At 45.1% G+C, this 21,288-nt stretch overlaps 1 protein-coding gene across 1 annotated transcript in view; it reads right to left on the reverse strand.

Moving 5' to 3' along the window:
* Positions 1-21,288, reverse strand: part of KCNK10 (potassium two pore domain channel subfamily K member 10) — a 138,635-nt gene that overhangs the window by 15,413 nt on the left and 101,934 nt on the right. The window lies entirely within an intron of this gene.

Below are 21,288 nucleotides of genomic sequence, written 5' to 3' on the forward strand. Positions count from 1 at the left end.
AAAGAGTAGCCCCCCCCACACCCGATCACCGCAACTAGGGAAAGCCCGCGCACCGCAATGAAGACCCAACACAGCCAAAAATAAATAAATTTATTTAAAAAAAACTTTTTTGGAGGTATTAGAAGGCTTTCAGCTGGGCTTGCACCTCTCTGTTTGAGAAACAAAGAAAACAGAAGAGAAAGAGATATGCTTGAACTTTTGAGTTAGACTGGAAACAGAGAAGTTTAAATAAGAATGGAACACAGCTTCACAGAAAGTCACCCATGGTAGTAAAGGGGGTTACTGCAAATGATTCAAGGCAAGAGACTGGTGCTGGAGAGAAACAACCCTGCAAGGAGGCCAAGGAGGTGAAGGAACTCAGACTTAATGTACTTTTCTGGTTGGTTCCTGCTCCTGGCAGAATTTTCATTGATAGCCTCATGGCAGAGTCGTCCAAAGTGGGTATCTCAACATCCTGATAGACTTGTCCTCTTTGTATCTTACTCAAGTTTTATACAAATCCCTCAAGGACATTCCAAGTTCCAAGTGTGTATGCATTGTGAGCAAATAAATCCATAATTCATCTATGTTTATTCATCTATCATCCTTCCACGATTATTAAAGAGAAGCATTGTTCTTTAATTTGATTAGAATGGATTTCATTAGAATGTGGATTTGATTAGACATGACCAGACAGAAGCCTATTGGTATTACTAAATGAACACACACAATAAATGTCCCAGTTGTTAGTTAATTGGCATATTTTTTTTCCTTTTAAGAGAATTAAGTTATATACAAACCCTTTAATGGAGCTTAATGTAATGACTAAAGTATACCTTCATCTTTCATGAAATGACTGGGCTGTTTAGCTATGCAAATGATAGCAGGCGTGGACATCACATGCCCTATAAGATAAAATAGTAAACAGTGGTCCACTCTTAGGTAGGAGTTGAGTCTCTGCAGGTAATAATTTCTTTAGAAAAGTATTCTCTTTAAACTAGAAGTATTCTCATCTAGTTTTAGATGACTTCAATCCTGCAAAGTGTTTAGCAGAGATGCATGCTTTATTTGAACAGTTCTCCACAGAAGACCAAAAGCGGAGACCCCAAAGACAATTTTGTAAAAAGACATCCAGGCTTCCTGAGGTTCTCCTCATGTTGAAAAAAGACTAGAAAATGGACTTGCACCCACCCTGGTAACACACAGCCTGCAGTGTGCTGTTCACGACCTGTTGAAGGCCAACTAACCACCCTATTATCATGTTGTGATAGAATTAGATCACAGGTCATGACCGCTTTAGAGGACACCAGTCATTCCTTTTTGTCCACCCATCATCTGAACCCCCTTCTTTTGTTTGGTGAAAGACAGAGACCTCCTCCCAGCACAGAAGCTGAAGAATGCCAGCTACTCACTTTCCCAGCCTCCCTACTACAAGGACACAAGCACGCAACCCAGGCTCCCCCCAACCAGAGAGACGTAAGTCAGACTTTGAACAAGGCACTACTGGGCAGATGTGGCAGAGTGGATCATGAAGTGTTCGTCTGAAGGTTTTCTGTGTTTTCCTCTCTCTCTTTTCTCTCTCTGGCATCCCAAAGGCCATTCCTAAATGAGGGGTGATGATTCTCAGAGGCGTCTTACAGAACCACTTCTTCATCTCCCAGAGACTAGATAAGACTTGGCTAGGAATGGAGACAGAGAGGGGGCAGAATGGCCACTCAGCCTGGAAAGGGAGGAGGGAGGAAGGGACTGAGTCTTCCTAGGGTCTTCCAAGCACAACCCCCAGTGCGCAGGACCAGAGGCAGAGAGGAAGGGATTCGTTGTAGAGCTCTCTCCTAGGGTGGGTGCCCCCAGCTTCACCACCTGTGCACAGCCCACCTCTCGTGAGTCCTGGATCCTCCTAAGTCTCTTCAACAAAGACTGAGGGACTTGGACACTAAGTGGGGTAGAGATGCGGAGGGGAGAAACTTGCCCCTGATCAAGGTGGAATTGAGTAGGACCAGACGGGGGCTTCCAAGGTGCTGGGGGGGGGAGTGGGAGGGGGCAGGCAGCAGTGAGCACACCAGTGGGGTTGCAGAAAGAAGCATGGACCATGCGGACTCCGTTCCGGGACTGGTAGCCCCAATGGTGGTCAGTAGCAGCATCCAGGGCCCAGAATCAGTGGGGTCAGCAGGGCTGGCTGCTGTCTGTGCCAGGCAGACATAGCAGTGACTTCTTTCAGGTCTAGCTCTATGGGTCGTTGTTCTTGGCTGGGTACCTTCCAAGTATAGGTCTCCAGCCACCTCAGGGATGTGATAGTTATACAACAGCATTTAAATTTTTTTTCTTTTTTGCTTAACTTAGCCATAGTTGGTTTCTCTTGATTCAGCTAAACTGCCACTCCTGGAGGTGAGGGTAGAACTGGCTTCAGCCACTTGGAGGTGGGTCAGGGACATAGCCCCACAGAGTCCCCTGCCACCGCCAGACATCTGGACTCCAAGATAACCAGATGTGATTTAACTGCTTTGGGTAATATCTCTCTGACATCCCTAAATCTTCAGAAAAGTCTTCTTAAAAATTGCAGCTAGTTTCGGCTGTGGTATAGAAGAGGCTATATCCATTCCTGGGATGAAGGGTTATAGGGAGAGTGGTGCCAGCCTCCTTCCAGGCCAGCAGGGCAGGAGCAAGTATCAACCAAGGCAGAGGGGTCTGCCATCTGCAGGAGGGGGCCAGGAGCATTGCCAAGACGGGTCCGTGGTTAGAGGCAAGATTGGTAATCTGGAGGAGTTGATGGGGGAGGACACAGGCTGTGGTCAGGACAGATGTGGGCACACATGAGTGATACCCCCCGCAAGTACTAGAAGAAAAGACAGCTGGGAGGGGCCTGCTGGAGTGCCAGTGGAGTAAGGCATTAAGGCTACATATAGATACAAGAGAAAAGACTCAGAAGTACAATTATCAGCGTCTTAACGGTGGATCTCTTTGGGCAACGGATTTTCATGTGATTTTTTTTCTCCTTTGTACCCTTCTGTGTTTCCAAAGTCTCTACAACGACCATCTAGTCCTTTTGTAACCTTTACAGTGAAAGAAAAGGAGGAGAGGTAGAGAGAACGAGAGGAGGAGAAAAGGGAAAGACAGAAAGTGTCGACTGTGCTCACCAATACTGCAGTATTTCCCCAGAGAAATAACACGAAGTCCTGGAAAACTGTGCAGTTTGTCTTTCTTTCTTTTGGGAAGGGGCTGACAACCATGCCTTTGAGGGAAAACTAGAGAGAGAAGGAAAAGTAGCTACTCCCTGTGGTAAAGTAAGAGAGATGGGCCTTGTCTGAGGCTTCAGAATCCCAGGGACGGTTGCCAGAGGTGACAGTGGAAGCTGTGAGGACGTGGCCTTGTTCCAATTCAGTAATTGCATCCTGCCTGCTGCCCACGCCACCTCCCCTCCCTCCAGAATGCGGCAACCCCCTTCCTGAGCAAAGCTGTGGAGGAGTCCCACTGTTAGCAAGCATGTGCCATCCCATCTCATCTATAACTCCAGTTATTTTTGCAGCTTACTCTCTAAAGGGACTGGATCCTTTACTGGTGCCCAAACACTGCACCAATCCATGCTTCTCTGTCTTTTTCAAGGTGGTTCCATCTGCTAGGATGTTCTTCCCATTTTTACGCTTGGAAAACTCCTGTTCATTCCTCAAAACACAATTCCGACATTACCTCCTGCAGGAAGCCTCTGCCTTGTCAGTTACCGTGTCCTCTTCCCTGCCGTCTTTATTCCTTGCAATTCACCCCGAACTGCCGTCTTCCTGCATGTGTGTCTCCCTACCTTTGCATCCCAGGTGCCCTGCACCGTGTGTTTTTCTACACTTGCTCCCTCTTTCTTGGCACCTGGGGAAAATATGAGAGCAACTGTTTAAAGTAAACTGTTCTATGAAGGAACTAAAACTATTCATCCAGCAAGAGATAAAGTGTCAGGAGTTCCTAATGTAAGTTGCTCATAAGAGTATATATGATAGGCACAGGCAATGGACATACACAGGCATGCACACAGGATGTTTCTGTTGAATTGAATTGAATATTGACAGCACAGGAACTGCCTCAAGGCGAGAGTCTTGACATTTGAACATGGCCATTTACACAGAGAATAGAAATTATACAGGTATAGTCCTGAAAGTTACACAGGAGCTTCCTGGAAGTTTTTTTTATAACCCCGTTTGGTTTATAACACCTGAGGAGGTGACTGGTAAATCTGTGACGGTGTTTGTGCTCTCCTGGCACACAGTAGGTGAGGACAAGAATGTTTAGACATCCTATAATACAAGAGTTAGTGTCACAAAGCAGAGGATTAGCCCAAATTTACTGTGAGTTTTGAACAACCCACTGAGACAAATTTATGTGTATGTATAATTACCTGAGCTGAGAATGTGACTCCCTTTTAGGTACACACACACACACACACACACACACACACACACACACACAATTTTTTGCACAGTTTCAATATAGGCTGAATTTTATAAGACTGTGACTCCAACATAAATTGCAAGAAGGCTGAATTTTGACGAGTTGGAACCTTGCCAAGAGCTGTTCTCCATCTTGGAAACCCCCATCACTGGCAGGAAAGTCCCTTGTGGCAGCTTAGTCATTGACACAACACACCTGGACCAGCCTCTGCATCCTACATGTAGATGCGAGGGTCTCACTACTTCAGTACTTCTCCTGGGGATTCATGACCAAGCACCTATTACAAAAACATGATTATTTTATTATAAGTTACCTTCCTTTTATTCCTCCTTCATCTTGTAGCTAGAAAATGGTGTGTAGGTAAGTTGTACTACGTATGAAATTCGTTTCCATGTAGTAAAGGGGCAGTAATAGTCGCTCTAAAAGGGGCTGTTGGGTATTACAGGGATGAGAACCACTGAGAAAGTTAACAGTACATTGTATCTGAGGTTGATTTGAGAAGTCTGTAAGATCACACTTACAGGTGTCTCTCGATGAGATAAAAGTCCATGTGCAAAAAGCATTATCAGGGGACAGCTCCCCTACTGGACTGCCCTTTCATCAAAATAATTGCATCTCAAAGGTTAAAGCCATTTGGTTTTTTTTCCATTGACGTTTATTTGCATGAGATACTACTTTTGATTTCAAGGGCATTTTCTATATCAAAATGTATGATTGTAGTCATGCTCACTCACTCCTTCCCCGGGTGTGGGTGCTGGGCCCTGTGCTGGAAACTGTGCTGAACGGGCAGACAAACCTGTCCTCATAGGGCTGATGGGGGTGACAAGAATCAAACATGAAACTCAGATTCAAGGAGATGAACATTACCTAGGCATGTGAGGTGCTATGGGAGTGCAAGGTGCTGACCTTATTTAGGACTCAGAAAACCCTCCCTGAAGAGCTGACGCTTATGCTGAGAGCAAGAGGAAGATGGGACAGTGTTTGAAGCACCATAAATATCACATGCAAAAATCTGGAGATGAAAGAGGGTGGCACTTCGGTGCAAACACACAGACCCTTGGAATTTCCCCTGTGAAAGCAGAGACTTCTCCCCAAACACGATCATCAAGGATCTTACTCTAAGAAAGAATGTTAACTGTGAAAAGCTTTAAAATATTTTTTTAATAATTTTGTTGAAGCATAGTTGACCTACAACACATATCAGTTTCAGGTGCACAGCATAGAGATCCGATATTTCTATATGTTACGAAATGATCACCACAGTAAGTCTAGTTACCACCTGTCACCGTACAAAGTTATTCCAATATTATTGACTCTGTTCCCCATGCCGTACACTTCATCTCCATGACTCATTTATTTTGTAACCAAAATTTTGTACCTCTGAATCTCCCACACCTATTTCACTCATTTTTTAAAAATTCGACCAATATGAATTTTTCACAAAGTCTGGTTGGTGAATTCATTTTGTTGTTGTTGTTGTAGTTTCCCTAATAATGGGAGAGAATCTGAACTCAAGACATTTCTAAAAATATTATTAAAAGTAAAGGCATGTGATCATTTTTTTAAAAAACTAGAAAAGAGACAGAAAGCAACATGCCCATTTTTCAGGCAGGAAGGAGTCTCATCCACCCTCCAACTACCCCAGTAGAGGCTCCCGAAAGCAGATGTCACATGTTTATCCGGCCATCTGGGCAGGTCTTCTTCCCCCTCTTCCCTGGAGAAAAGGTTGACAAGCCTCCAAAGGGGAGGTAGAAGAGAAAGACACCTACCAGAAATACAGAATCAAAGGGCTAAGGACAACTGAGACTTTTTTCAAGAGCAGCAGAGACAAGCAAACGGCGACGTCAGGAAAAGGATGAAAGCCAAAAAGAAAGTGGTAATAACACTGCCAGAGCACCATATGGTTCTTAGATGGTACGCATTTCATTTGAAATGTTGATATTTGCTTTCTTGTTAGTTTTGGTGCCAACTCTGTTACTGTCCTTGATAAAATTCATTTTGAAAAAAATCACACGGAAGCTTCTGTGTCCTATCCTCAAAATCATACATAAATTCCTTTGCTTTTTTTTTTTTTTAACTGCATGCTCTAGAACCCTGTTTCTAAGTGTTCAAACTAAAGTGCAAAGCATTGATCAGATCAGAAGGGAATGTCCTGGTGACTGATGCGAGATGCCCATCACATTCATTTGTGCCTATTCAGCAGTGAGACGGAAGCTGGGGGAGAGGGGGAGTGTGGATGGGGAGACAGCCAAATATTAATAATAATAATCTGACATGAGCCCTTCAACCATTCCCCAGGCTCAGGGAGAAATATTGTTGATGTTTTCTACAGTAAAATTCATTTCTGCCAAGGAATGGAAAAAAACTAACCCAAGGGACATTGTTCAGTCTAAGTGGAGCCATGGTGGCAAGAACGCAGTATCTAAACACCAGCATGGCAAAACCCGTCTTCCAGGTGGGGGGCTCCCTCGTTGATATTTCAGGAGCCATTTATCTTTGGGGAAGAAAGCCTTGGAAGTCTTTGATGCTTTATGAAAAATATGCACAGGTCTGTGTGTTTAAGACCTAGCAAGAGCACATGCAAGCTGAGAGGCAAGCAGCATGTAGCGAAAGTAAATTCTTTTTCGTTCTTCGATTTTCCTTTCACCAGCATCTACCTATGTGGTGGAATATCACGGACATGTCTGCATAAGCAGTTGCAGTCAGTGAAATGCAGTCAAGGATGAAATGCACAACCTCCCCGCTTGCTCAGATGGAACAGCAGAGCTTCTGCATTCTTCCTTTGCTGAATCATGGTCAGTGCATCTTTTCCTCCCAAGGCAATGACTGACGATTGGAGCTCTAGCCCAGGCCCACGCCCTCCTGCCCATTGGATTCCCTCTGTCTGTTACTGCCCTTTTGCCTCCATTTCTCCAGCCCCACCCACCTCCACATCCATTCCAGCAAGGGTAGTACTGAAACCTGCATCAGTAAGCATCTCTTCTTCAGTCGGGTTTGTTGGAGGGGGATGCATAGCCTACACTCCCCGGGTGTGTGAAAAGGAATCTGGTTCATTTCTCTTTCCTCTCCAACAAATTCATCATCAATACTTATTTACTGAATGCCTCTACAGCACTTAGCACTGAGCAGGTACCAGAGGGGTACAGAAAAAGAAAGGCAGAGTATCCCTTAGCTTCAGAGCCCTTATGTGTTACTTAAAGAGAACAATCCATTAGCTACACAAAACAGGTCCATCATTGAAAAAGCGTGTGACAGTCAAATACACAAGCTAGAATTCACAAGGCCCTCCCCTGGGCTCCCTAAGCTAACAATGTGCTTATCATAACAATGAATAACATTTATTGAGTGCTAACTGGATGCCAGGCATTGCTCTCATGCATCAACTAAGTGCCCAAAGAGGTAGCTACTATTTTTATCCCCATTTTTCTAGTAAGGAAACTGAGGCACAGCCCGGGGTCACGTGGCTGGTGATCAGGGCTTACGCACCGAGGCCATGTGACTTCTGAGGCCGCCTGCCCCAGCCCTGGTCTCACTATGGACACTGGTCTTCATACATGTCTGTTTTCTCCTTGAAAGAAGGGACTGTCTTTGTTTATGGCCACGCCCCCACCCTGTTGAGAACACAAAAGGCGTTATTTGATAACTACTCATGAAGTCAACCTGGGGAGAGGTATAAAGGAGCAACCCGAATGGGGAGCTGGGGAGTGAATCATTATGAGGTGAAGAAAGGATTTCAGAGCAGCAGCAAGGCCAGGTGGAAACCAGGCATCAACGGCATGTGAGGCCCAGGTTGGCCTGGTGGTGAGCCACCCTCCCTCCTAGCAGCACTGGTGCATGGCCAGAGCTAAGGAAGCAGAGTAGGAATAAGCACAGGGACAGAGCTGGAGGTGAGAGCGGAGGAGGGGAGAGGGCTTAAGAGGGAGGCAGGGCCCAAAGCACAGCCTCTCTACTTTGCCCCCCATGGAACAGAATGACAGCCTTGGAGCAGCCCAGATTTCAGAGGACAATCAGGTAGCAGGTTACCAAATGTTGTCTTTGTGGCCTATAAAAGTTGAAGAAAAAAAAGAAAAGAAAAGAACAAGTGCCGGTGAAGATGTGGAGAAATTGGAACCCTTGGGCATTGCTGGTGGGAATGTAAAATAGTGCAGTTTCTCAAAAAATAAAACACAGAATTCCCATATGATCCAGCAATCCCATTTCTGGGTATATACCCAAAGGAATTAATGCAGGGACTTGAACAGATACTTGTACTTCCACGTTCATGCAGCATTATGCACAATTGCCAAAAGGTGAAGCAACCCAAGTGTCCATCGAGAGACAGAGGAATAGATAAACAAAATGTGGTCTATATATATACGGTGGAACACATCAGCCTTGAAAAGGAAGGAGACGCTGACACACGCCACAACATGCATGAATCCTTAAAGCCATTACGTTAAGTGAAAGAGACCACTCAGGAAAGAAGTACTGCATGAGTCCATTTATATGAGCATATTGAGCAGCCGAATTCATAGGGACAGAAAGTAGGATAGAGGTTGCCATGGGCTGGGAGGTTGGAGGGAATGAGGGGTTACTGTTTAATGGGCAGAGGGCTTCGGTTCGGGGAGGTGAAAAAGGTCTGGAGGTGGATGGTGGTGATGGCGGTACAGCAGCGTGAACGTGCTTAATGCCACTGAGCTGCGCGCTTAAACATGGTTAACGTGGTAAATGTTATGTTGTGTGTATCAAACCACAATAGAACAAAATAGACCTAAAGAAAAAGCTGAAGCAGGCTCTAAAGTATCCAGCAAATTCCAGGGGACACCTTAAATGAAGAGACCCTCACTGAAACAGTGAGTATGGCCAGGACCAAAATGTTCATTCCCTGGAAACAGGGCTGATTTGAAAAGCCAGGGTTGCTCTGTACTTTTGTACTCAACTTTTCTGAGTATGGGAATCCCTTTTGAACGTTAGAAAAAATCCTCAATCCCCACACAATAATAGGACGTTTGGTACCCATTGATTGTGCAAACCCATAAAGAAAAAATAAGCTACTATGAATCCAGGAATCATATTATTAAATGAACTTAAGTGAATTATTGATGACTACCCCTCTACATACATTTGGGAAAAGGTAGTAAGTATATAAAGGAGACGTTATTTATTCTATCTACCAGTAATGCTTGATGCACAAAATGATGCTCTAATCCTTTAAAATCGCAGCTCAGGTCCCTGGGGACCCACCACCCACAGGGTGAGAACCACAGCTCTATCCTAACAAGAGACTGAAACTCAGCAGTGAACTTCCAAGATACAGTGCAAAACCATTAAGTCAAAAATGCTATGAGGCACTAATGCAGCTCTCCTCAAAAAATAAAAAACAAAGCATTTTCGCTCCCAAAATACAAAGTGTAATTCCTCTAACAGGAATGCACATTTCCTAGGCTCGATCAGTTTGGGCAGCCCTTCCTTACTCAAAGCCATCGGTCTGCAGTGTGACCATACCATGCCTACCATGCTGTCACCCCCAAGGGAGCGGCCTCTTTGGGGTGAGAGTTCAGAACACCAGCACACCTCTCAGTAATGATGTATTCTAAACACTTCCCCTTTCCTGAAACAAAAAGTTCTAAAGCAACTTGGAATTTATCAATGACCACTGACATACCAGTCATACACCACATACCCTGCTCCAGGATGGGCAGACTCAACGGTTCAACAATGGCATCTCTCAATTTTTAGGAACCTAATTTGTCGGAAGATACACTAGAGTGTTTTTTACTCGCTCGGCTCACAGAAGTAGCAGGAGGCTAAGTGTAAAAGAAAAAAAGTTTTTTTAATATTGATAAATGTAATATAAAAAAGGTAGAGAGTTCTGTAAAAGGGTAAAGGATTATTATTCTACTGGATGAGTGTCCTCCAAAGGACCCAAACTATCCTGTAAAAACTGGTGATGAAAGGTGAACATGGGAAATCATCCACCTATTAAGCTGGTTTTATGATACTAATAAAAATGTGAGTACTAATAAAATCCTTGGATTAAATTCATAACTCAGAAGTACCTGGAAGTTTTAGAAACAGCTTACCATACATACTAAGGCGTCACTGGACTTTCAGTAGTTCCAAAAGGCAAAGATATAAAATGTTTTCATCAAAAAATCCCCTGGGATTCTAGGAAGTGACCAATTCTTCCATGGGCAAGACCTGGCAGGTAAGGAATACCCATATAAACGTTCCAGAGACCTTCCTCGTTTGGACGGTAGTTTAGGAAGAGCTTCTTCCACCACTTTTCCTGAGGTTAGGACTGAGTGAAATCCCCAGTGGGAATTAAAATCTTGATGTTGATGCACTCAAACTCCAGGTTCTCAAAACTGTTGAGGCAATCTGATGAATGCAGAAAAAGAAGAATGCTTTTGGAAGACAAGACCAGCCGCCTCGGCTCACCAAGAAGCTTGGCTTAGAGCTGTGTGTTCCTCTTACTGTCAACACCGAGTGGGCTGTACACAGTGGAGAAATGAACAGAAGAGTGGAGAACACAGTCTTCCTGGCAACCCGCCTCGCAGAGGTGGGCCCAAACCAGTCAGCCATCGAGACAGTACAAGCCCACTTTCACATTATAAGCCCACCCTCACGTTAATCACACAGCAGACACGAGCAAGCGGGCATTTATTGAAGTCCTAGGTTAATCTCCAGGAGAAGAGAACACCAAGAAAAGATGTTTGCCAATGAGGAGCCTGATGAAGGAGCTACAGCAGGTGCAGAGAGAAGAATCCGAGGCAATGGTCCAATTCAAAGTATCCATAGATGAGATAAAGCTGGAAAACTAAAACGCTTCGAGAGCAGATAAAGACAGGGCCAATATTAGCTTTTTTCTCAACTGGCCATCTTTGTCTGTCCGCAGGTCTTACTAAACCTTTCATGAAAGACTCTACTGAACCATCAGATGCTATCCCTACCTTACAAGAGAAAGAAGGAAGGAAGGAGAGTGGAAAAACTAAGTCTGTGCGTGCACATTGGGATGGGCAATCTCGTTTGGAATCTCTGCTGTCACTTATGGGCTGGGTGACCTTGGATATTTCACAGAACCAGTCCAAGCTTTCCAATCTCATAAAACTAAGAAGGCAAGAATGGTCCTTAGAGAGGGTTATCGTACAGCTCACTCTAGGGAAGGCCCACAACCCAGTGTCTGGCATATAGTAAATCCTCAAACAGATGAGCAACTTATCTCCAGACTTCCATACTGAGTCCCAGAATACTCAGTCTGCCTCAACCAAATCCCACTAGACAAATCCAAGTCTCCCTACAAAGATCCCTATATACAGAAGTTTATAAGTGAATGCCATCCTAAAGTAACAATCAGATTCCCAGAAGTTACCCGTGATCAAAGTTGGCCAGAAAGAAAAAAAAAGAGTCTCTGTTCAAGCTACCTTAAAACTATTTAAATACTATCCAGGCAGTATTTTTTTGTTTTTTTGTTTTTGTTTTTGCAATACGCGGTCTTCTCACTGCTGTGGCCTCTCCCGTTGCGGAGCACAGGCTCCGGACGCGCAGGCTCAGCGGCCACGGCTCACGGGCCCAGCCGCTCCACGGCACGTGGGATCTTCCCGGACTGGGGCACGAACCCGTGTCCCCTGCATCGGCAGGCGGACTCTCAACAACTGCGCCACCAGGGAAGCCCCAGGCAGTATTTTAAGTAGTTATATTTTAGGCAGATTTGATAGCCTTGCTGTTTATAGGAAAAGTGAAGATGCATTTTAAAGGCCATTAAAACCTCCCATGGTGGACTTCCCTGGTGGCACAGTGGTTAAGAATCTGCCTGCCAATGCAGGGGACACGGGTTCAAGCCCTGGTCCGGGAAGATCTCACATGCCGCGGAGCAGCTAAGCCTGTGCGCCACAACTACTGAGCCATGCTCCAGAGCCCACGAGCCACAACTACTGAAACCCGCGCACCACAACTACTGGAGCCCGCACGCCTACAGCCCGTGCTCTGCAACAAGAGAAGCCACCGCATTGAGAAGCCCAGGCACCATGACAAAGAGTAGCCCCCGCTCACTGCCAACTAGAGAAAGCCCGCAAGCAGCAACGAAGACCCAAGGCAGCCAAAAATAAATAAATAAAATAAATTTATAAAAAAACAAACAAACAAAAACCTCCCATGGTGATCCCAGATGGCAACAGGAAACACGAAAGGGACACTGGCCAGTTATCAAAGATACACAAGAACGAGGAAGAATCATATATTAGATTAGTCCCCAGTGGGCCAGCTAGAGAGTGCTGAGATGGTATGCCTGCTGAAGAGTAGCAGAACCAACTATCTTTGTGTATATCATCAGAATCAAGTCCCCAGGCATGTTCCCTTATTGGTGAGAAATGATCTTATTCTTATACTTATGGAGTATAAAATTTCTAAAGCCCTCTTCAAGGACCCATCTGTGAGAAGAGAATTCCAAGTGGGAATGGCACTGGCACTGAAGAACTGGACAGGACCATGGATGGAGACCCCAGACCTTGTGTGGAAGATTCAGCCAGGGGACCAGGGCCCGCCCCTTGGGACCTGTTGGGTAATTGATCCCTTAAATCCCAGCAGAGTCATGGTTCTTACCTGGATGATTTTGCCCTCAAGGGGATATTTAGTCATGCCTGGAGATGTTTTTGGCTGATATACCAGAAGCACTGATGACACTGGCATCTAGTGAATAGAGGCCAGGGAAGCTGCTAAACTTCCTACAATGCACAGGACAGGTCCCATGACAATTATCCAGCCCAAAATGTCCATAGAGCTAAGGCTGAGCAAGCCTGCATCAGAGGAAGGGAGAAATGAAGGACCATCATGGACAAACTGTGTCACGGCTGTGATTAAGAGATGCTGTGTAGTCTGTTTTGTGGATGTCACTTATATAGTTTGTCCCAAGTGCACATCTGGGACAATATTATTATTATTATTTTTTTTTTTTGCAGTACGCGGGCCTCTCACTGTTGTGGCCTCTCCCGTTGCGGAGCACAGGCTCCGGACGCGCAGGCTCAGCGGCCATGGCTCACGGGCCCAGCCGCTCCGCGGCATGTGGGATCTTCCCGGACCGGGGCACGAACCCGTGTCCCCTGCATCGGCAGGCGGACTCTCAACCACTGCGCCACCAGGGAAGCCCCTGGGACAATATTCTTAAATTAATTCAGCTATTCTGAACCTGGTTGAGAAAGTTTTAAAAATATTTACCTTCTGTGCATTTAAAAACAACTACCTCGCACCCCCTTCTAGCCCCTTAGGGGAAGTAAGAAAGCAGTTGTTCACATTAAAAACCAGGGTCTTCTCTCTGATCAAAATAGACTCAAAATATTCATGTAACATTAGTCCCACTGGGTTATTTCTCAGGCATGTTTAACATGGTATGCACTAGTGGGGGCATGTCATAGAGGCAGAAAGACACACGTACACACACATAAACACATGCAGACCCTTGGGCGCTCTCAGCCCACCATCTGGCCCTCCCAGGCCCCCCGGTATTTAGGCAAGATGTTGGTGTGCATAACTAGTACCCCAACGAACTTTTCCACTAATACTAGGAATTGGAAATTGTAGTTGAATCCACAGAACCGAGAATAATACCCAGTTTCCAAAACAAGGGCTTTTATCGTCTTGACATAATAATTTTGTTATCCCCATTGAGGACTAGTTCAAAGACACGCTGTGAGAAACAAGTCTCCTGTCAAGGGTGTTCTTCAAAATCTTTCTTTGACTCAGGCCAGGCACATGGCAGAGGACTCCAGGAGCCCTAGGCTTTCTCCACCAGCTCCTTCCTGCAATCCAAAGTGATCAATTAGCCCACTAATGGAACATCATTACCAGACTGAGATTGTCATCACCCCGTTGTAAGTATTTGGTGGGTTCTAAAGTCCCCAGGTTATCACAGCACCGATAAGCCTACGGTAACATGTTATTATTTGTCAGCTACACCCAGGCTCCTTTCGTTCCAAAGGCAAATACACATTTCTGCTGTATCCTTGGGAGGGAAGCCAAAGAAGAAAAAAAGTGTCCCTTGGTTTTAGAGATAATATCAGAAAGCCTGCTGATCAGCCAGATAAAAAAAGGCAGCTACTTCCTACCAGAGGCCAAAGTCCAGCTCAGAGCAAGAAAATGGGATCCAGTCCAAAATCTGACCAGGTTTCCTACAGTATCCTATCAAGTGACAGTCGGCCCAGCCCAGCAAAAGAGCCAGCCCACAGCAGGGGAAGAAGAGACTGCCCTCTTCCAAAATCTGCTTTGCGGGCTTCCCTGGTGGCGCAGTGGTTAAGAATCCACCTGCCAACGCAGGGATATGGGTTCAAGCCCTGGTCCGGGAAGATCCCACATGCCGTGGAGCAACTAAGCGTGTGCGTCCCAACTACAGAGCCTGCATTCTAGAGCCTGCGAGCCACAACTACTGAACCCGTGTTTCACAACTACTGAAGCCCGTGTGCCTAGAGCCCATGCTCTGCAACAAGAGAAGCCACTGCAGTGAGAAGCCTGCGCACCACAACGAAGAGTAGCCCCCGCTTGCCGCAGCTAGAGAAAGCCCGCGCATAGCAACAAGGGCCCAACAGAGCCAAAAATAAATAAATAAAATAAATTAATTTTTTTAAAAAATCTGCTTTGGAACCCAAGTAATCCCTGCTCAATCCCAAGTAATTATCCTTCCTTGCTAACTGCCCAGATTTCCTGCTGGAAACCTAGGAAGAATTATTTTTACTTTATGTTATATAAATAATTATAAATTATCCCAAGTCCAGGCTCACTCACTCAACTCACTGTGTGGTTTTAGGCAAGTCACAACAGGCTCCATTTCTGTTGGATGCTATATGAGTTTCACTAGAGATGTGTTCCCCGAAGAGTGATCCATGGGCCACCTGTATCTAAATTCTAGGGATGCTTGTCACCCTAGAGCGGAGCCAACAGGTAGTCCCAGGGAATCTGCACATGACATTACTAGTACTCACCTATTTTCCCATCCCCGCCCCCCTTCCTGGAAATCAAACAATGCATTCCAGGCCCTCTTTGCAGTTGGATAGAGCAGTGTGACTTGTTCAGGCCAGTGGGTTGTGACTGGAGGCCAAAGCTCTGAAGAGCCATGCCATGCCTGACTCTCTTCCCCTAAAAAACCCTAAAGTCTGGAGAATTGCCCAGGCAGCAGCAGACCTGGGGGAGGGGGGTGAATAAGCTGGTGGTTTGTTAGGTATCGTATAAGTTAGCCTCTCGTCAGTCAAGGATCCCAAAGGCCACCGAATTTATCGATACGTAAGGGGGAGACAAGGCGGCATCGCTGTGAGTGGTCCGTGTGGCTAGCAGTTGACTGACACCTGTGGCAGATGCTGTCATTTGCTTACCCCAACTTCTCCTCTGCTCCCAGAATTCTAACTTTGTTCATCACAGCGGGAGATGAAAAATGACTCCTCTGTGCCTTGGGGTTCTGAAACTTTAGCAGGCATCAGAATCACCTGGAAAGCTTGGCAGACACAGATTGCTGGGCCCCAACTTCTCTAAGAATTTCCATGTCTAACAAGTTCCCAGAGGATGCTACTACTGTTGCTGGTCCAGGGACCACACGCTGAGAACCAATGGTCTAAGTCAATCCACCCCATTCTCCTTTGTCAGTGACTCACCTTCCTAAGCTCCCTTGCAGGTAGGAATGGTCATGCGACCCACTTCCGGCCAATGAGACAGAAGAGGAAGTCTGCAGGGAAAATTTGGGGCAAGACTTTTCTCCCATAAAAGGAGCCCTTTTTGTCTTACCTTAAATGTGGTTGAGTAATCAGAGAAAGTCAAATACTATATGATATCACTTATATGTGGAATCTAAAAACTATAACAAACTAGTGAATAAAACAAAAAAGAAGCAGACTCACAGATATAGAGAACAAATTAGTGGTTACCAGTGGGAAGAGGGAGGGGGGAGGGGTGGGGGATTAAGAGGTACAAACTATCATGTATAAAATGTATAAGCTACAAGGATACAATTGTACAATACAGGGAATATAGCCAATATTTTATTTTAACTATAAATGGAGTATAACCTTTAAAAGTTGTGGATCACTGTGTTGTACACTATATTGTAACCTACAGTATTGTATATCAACTATACCTCAATACAAATAAATCATTCTTTTAAATGTGGTTGAGTGAAAACATGCTCTTTGGTCCTGAGGCAGCCATCTTGCAAACAAGGTGGTCACAAGCCTGAGGACGCAAAGCTAACGTGCCAAGAACAGCAGAGCAGAAAGAGAACAAACCTGGGTGTACGCGTGTGATGTTGTGATTGAGAACAAGAAATATGTATTTGGTCTTGGTCTTCTTTCCTGGCACAAGGCTCCTAAAACCCTTGGAATTTCCTGTGATGAGAGCCATAAAGGTTCTTTTGTTATGTTAATGAGGTAGCTTTGGGATCACCTAAAGATGGGGGTTGGTTACCAGGGAAACCAACGAGGAATAGAGGGCTGGAACTTTCAGTCCCACCCCACCCCACCTCCAACCCCCAATTTCCCAGGAGAGGAGAGGGGCTGGAAGTTGACTTGATCACCAATGGCCAACGATTGAATCAATCACGCCTATGTGATGAAACCTCCATAAAAACTCAAAAAGGAGGAGATTCAGAGAGCTTCCCGGTTGGTGAACCATGACACTCCACGTGTCACCATGCCAGGCCCCAAATGCCCTGGGGACAGAAGCTCCATGGTTTTTGGACCTCTCCCTGTGTATCTCTTCATCTCACTTTTGATTCATATCTTTAAATATCCTTTGTGATAAACCAGTAATCTAGTGAATAAGCTGGTTTCCTGAGTTCTGTAAACCACGCTAACAAATTAATTGAACCCAAGGAAGGAAGATGCTGTGGGAACCACTGATTTTTAGCCATTCATCAGAAGCATGGGTAACAAGCTGAACTTGCAATTGGCACCTAAAGTGGAGCACAGGCTTGTAGGACTGAGCCCTTAACCTGTGGGATCTGATGCTAATTCCAGACAGATAGTGTCAGAATTGAGTTGAACTGTAGGACACCCAGCTGGTGCCAGAGAATTACTTGGTGGTGTGCGGAAAAATCCACACATTGGAATCGGCACCAGAATCCTTAACTTGTCACTGGGAAACTGATGCACCAAACCTGAAACAATCTTCCTTTAGCCTTCTTGCTATGCGAGATAAGTCAGTGTCACATTCTTCATCCACTGTCAATCGACGTTGGGGGCAATGTTCATTTTCATGTTCCACGTAGAAGGACTCCAGCTAGAGTAACACTCCATATCTCTACCCCCGCCCCGCTGCTCAGCCAGACAGTGGCTCATCCAGTGGACTCGGCAGAAGGGACTGAGCTCCCTCGGCTCGGCCTCTTTCATCTCCTGTTTGAAACCATCTGTTACAGAGAGCTGCACTGTTTTGTTCTCTATGATGTAGTAAGGTCAGTGGAGCAGACCCTGCCCTCACTGAGGAGGCCTGTGCTACCAACGACCAAGATGGAGTGGGAGGCAGATTTTCTAAAATGACCAGAGAAGATGCCCCACCCTAATCCCCAGAACCTGTGAGATGATGAGCGATTACTCCCGTGACTCTGTTATGCTACAGGGCACAGTTCACGTAAAGATAGGGAGATTGTCCACGTGGGTCTGATCTAATCACACGAGCCCTTAAAACATAGTGCTTTCTCCAGCTGACGGGAGAGCGCAGACGGGAAGTCATAGAGATAGAAGAAGGGTTCCATGCCGGTTTTGAAGATGGAGGCCAAGGAATGCAGGCAACCTCAAAGGTAAGAATGGCCCCCACCTGACACCCAGCAAGGAAACAGGACTCTCAGTCCTACAACCACAGGGAACTATTCTTTGCCAAGACCTGAATGAGTGTGGAAGCAGATTCTTCCCCAGATCCAGAGCCCAGCCAAGCCTGCCCAGACGTCTCACCTACACAACTATGACATAATAAACGAGTGTTGCTTTAAGCATCTACATTTGTACTAATTTGTTACACAGAAATAGAAAACATACTGCAGGGAAATTCTTCTAATTCAGGGTGAAAATGGTTAGTAAGTCCTTTTGGCATCAAAGCTAAAGCTACATTCTCTGATGAGCTTATCAGCAATAAAGCTGACCTTTTAATCTCCATCTGACTCCTGTGTCTATTTCTCAATTAGTTCTGGACTCCAGAGGGGAAAAAAGAGTTTTCATTTATTCACCCCATAAAAACCCCAACAGTCGGGTATTCAGGAATGCTTTTGGCATTTCTATATAATACAATAAGTCTCCACATGAGGCTTTAAAATGAGGCTCAGACCTGGAATGGTATAGAAGAAACCAAATCATATCACCTCAGAATATAGGCACCTAGATTTTATATTCTATCTTTACTCCACTAAAAATCTTCTCCTTCCTAGAGCTGAGAGAAAACACACCCGATGAATGGAAAGGCTTAATCAGTGAGCAGGTAAATAAATAAATAAACCTTCCTCGTGGGAACTAAAACTTCACAACCCCAAGCTTTATTGGTTTGTACAATTTTCAGTTCTCAAATAATCACCTAAGGGTAACGGGCCTTTTAGATGTAGTTTAAATGAAAAGCAAAAAGCTTTGAGATTTTCCACCAAAACTGCATGCAGCAAGCAAACTGCTGCAGAATCTGTTGTTTGTAGTTTCCGGAAGTGCACCCATGTTCCTCCTGGAACTCAGACACCCTTCCACAGCCCCCTCCAAAAGTTGTGCAAACGCATACATCGTGTGCGGCCAACTCGGTAATATACTGCCGCTCCTTCCTAAAAGACTCCCAGTCTTTGATGGCACTGCAAGGACCTGAGTGGGCCACCAGCATAAAAATGAAACATGAGGGGCTTCCCTGGTGGTCCAGTGGTAAAGAATCCGCCTTGCAATTCAGGGGACACCCGTTCGATCCCTGGTCGGGGAACTAGGATCCCACATGCCACGGGGCAACTAAGCCCATGCGCCACAACTAGAGAGCCCTCGTGCCGCAAACTACAGAGCGCACGTGCTCTTGGAACCCACAGCACAACTAGAGAGAAGCCCGCACGCCACAAGGAAGAGCCCACACACTGCAACAGAAGATCCCACGTCCCTCAACGAAGATCCCACGTGCCTCAACTAAGACCTGACGCAGCCAAAAATAAATTAAATAAATAAATAATAAATCTTAAAAAAAAAAAAATGAAACGAGATTTTGAAGGCTCTGTCCCAGAGTCCTGTGAATGATCCATTTGAGAGGCATCTTTAAGGGGAAGAACAGTTCTCTGTACTTGCAGTCCAAAATTCATATGGGAACTAAGTCCCCAGTTTCGGTAGCAGATGTCATTAAATGATTGCAACCTCTTCTCTCATTTAGAATACAGTAACCAAATTTTATTTTTGCTAAAGGGGGATTTCAAAAGCCTGTAGTCCGATCCTTTCTTTCTACAAATAAACTCAGATCTAGAGAAGCTATATAAAAATAGAAATTCCAGATCAGTCATTTCTCCATTTGACTCCTGTTCTTCTGAGTGTTTAATCCGCCAGATTCATTTTTCTCTGAATCAGAAGCCAAGAGGCCACAGCTAAAAGGGTACCTCTGAGAAGTTCAAAACTGCTCTTGGAGACAAGGTTGCCACATCTGGTTTAGGGAGATGAGCATCTGAGAAGCACAGAAGCTGAGCACTGATGGTTTCCATGGTGACCACAGGGCCCAGGTGTATGTTCTAATGAGGCCAGCCAGCATTTTGGGGCAAAGACTGTAGAACATTCCAGGAAAACCCCCATGTCACCGAGCGACTCATGAAATTTGAATGGGTGGCTAGCCTGCCAACAAGTGCTTCTTTCAGGAGACAAACACACAGCAGCACTGAACTCTGTGTCTGGCCCTGTACCAAGCTCTTTTCCATACATTATTTCATTTAATCATCACCCAGACCTTAAATTCAAATTCCATCCCATTTTGCTGATGAGTAAACTGAGGCAGCTCACCCAAGATCACTGAGCTTACAGAAGGTGGCTCTAAGCCAGCTCTAGTGCCTTATTCCTCCACTCAACTCTACCAGAATTTCTGAAACTGAGAGCTCTCGAGGGAAGAGCTACCTTGCATTCTTCTAAAGAGAAGTTTATGTCATGATTTCTTGTCTCAGAGGGGAAAACAAGCGCAGCCTTAGAACTTACCACTGATCTATCTTTGCCCATCATTGCCAGATTCTGAAAAAGATCTCAAATTATTATTTTCAAATATGAAGTCATCATAAGAAATAATTCCCTGAAGAAGGTTCGAAAGACTTGAGAATTACGTCAAAACTGAGAAAGAGAGCAGAAATGACCTAACACCTAAGTAAAACTAATGTTCTGTTAAACTATGTGAACAGGTGTGAGCTAAAGGGCTTTGGAAACCCCAGTCCAATCACCTCTATTCCACATGCCTGTCACTGATGCCAGGAATGCCATCTGTAGAAAATAAATTCCTTGAGTTGAGATTTTTGTCCCTTGTTTAAAGGTGAGTATTCTCAAGAGGAAAAACCTAATTAAGGCAATAGCAATCATCAACACCTTAGTATGAATTAGTATGTTAGTGTACTACTGCTGATGGAGCGCTCAGCAGTGGGAGGAGGGGGTGGGGCCATGAAGAGACAGATACATAGCACAAAGCAATGTCTAGGAAATGCAGGCTTCTGGAAGAGGTCTTAGAAGCCAGGATCAGCCTGAAGATGCTGTGCCTGGAAATAAAGTGAAGGAGCTCCAATAACAAAATGGATGGATTTATAATTCTCTACTTTATTGCCAACACACTAAGGAACCCATCTTCCACCTTTCATAAGAAATTGCGTATGCCTCACCTCTTCAGAAAATCTGTATTGGCAAATCTATACTTAACCCTCTTGTGTTGTGATTCCAGGAAGACCAACAAGAGACAAGAGTTTAG

The sequence above is a fragment of the Phocoena sinus genome, chromosome 2 (assembly GCF_008692025.1).
Source record: "Phocoena sinus isolate mPhoSin1 chromosome 2, mPhoSin1.pri, whole genome shotgun sequence".
NCBI lineage: Eukaryota > Metazoa > Chordata > Mammalia > Artiodactyla > Phocoenidae > Phocoena > Phocoena sinus.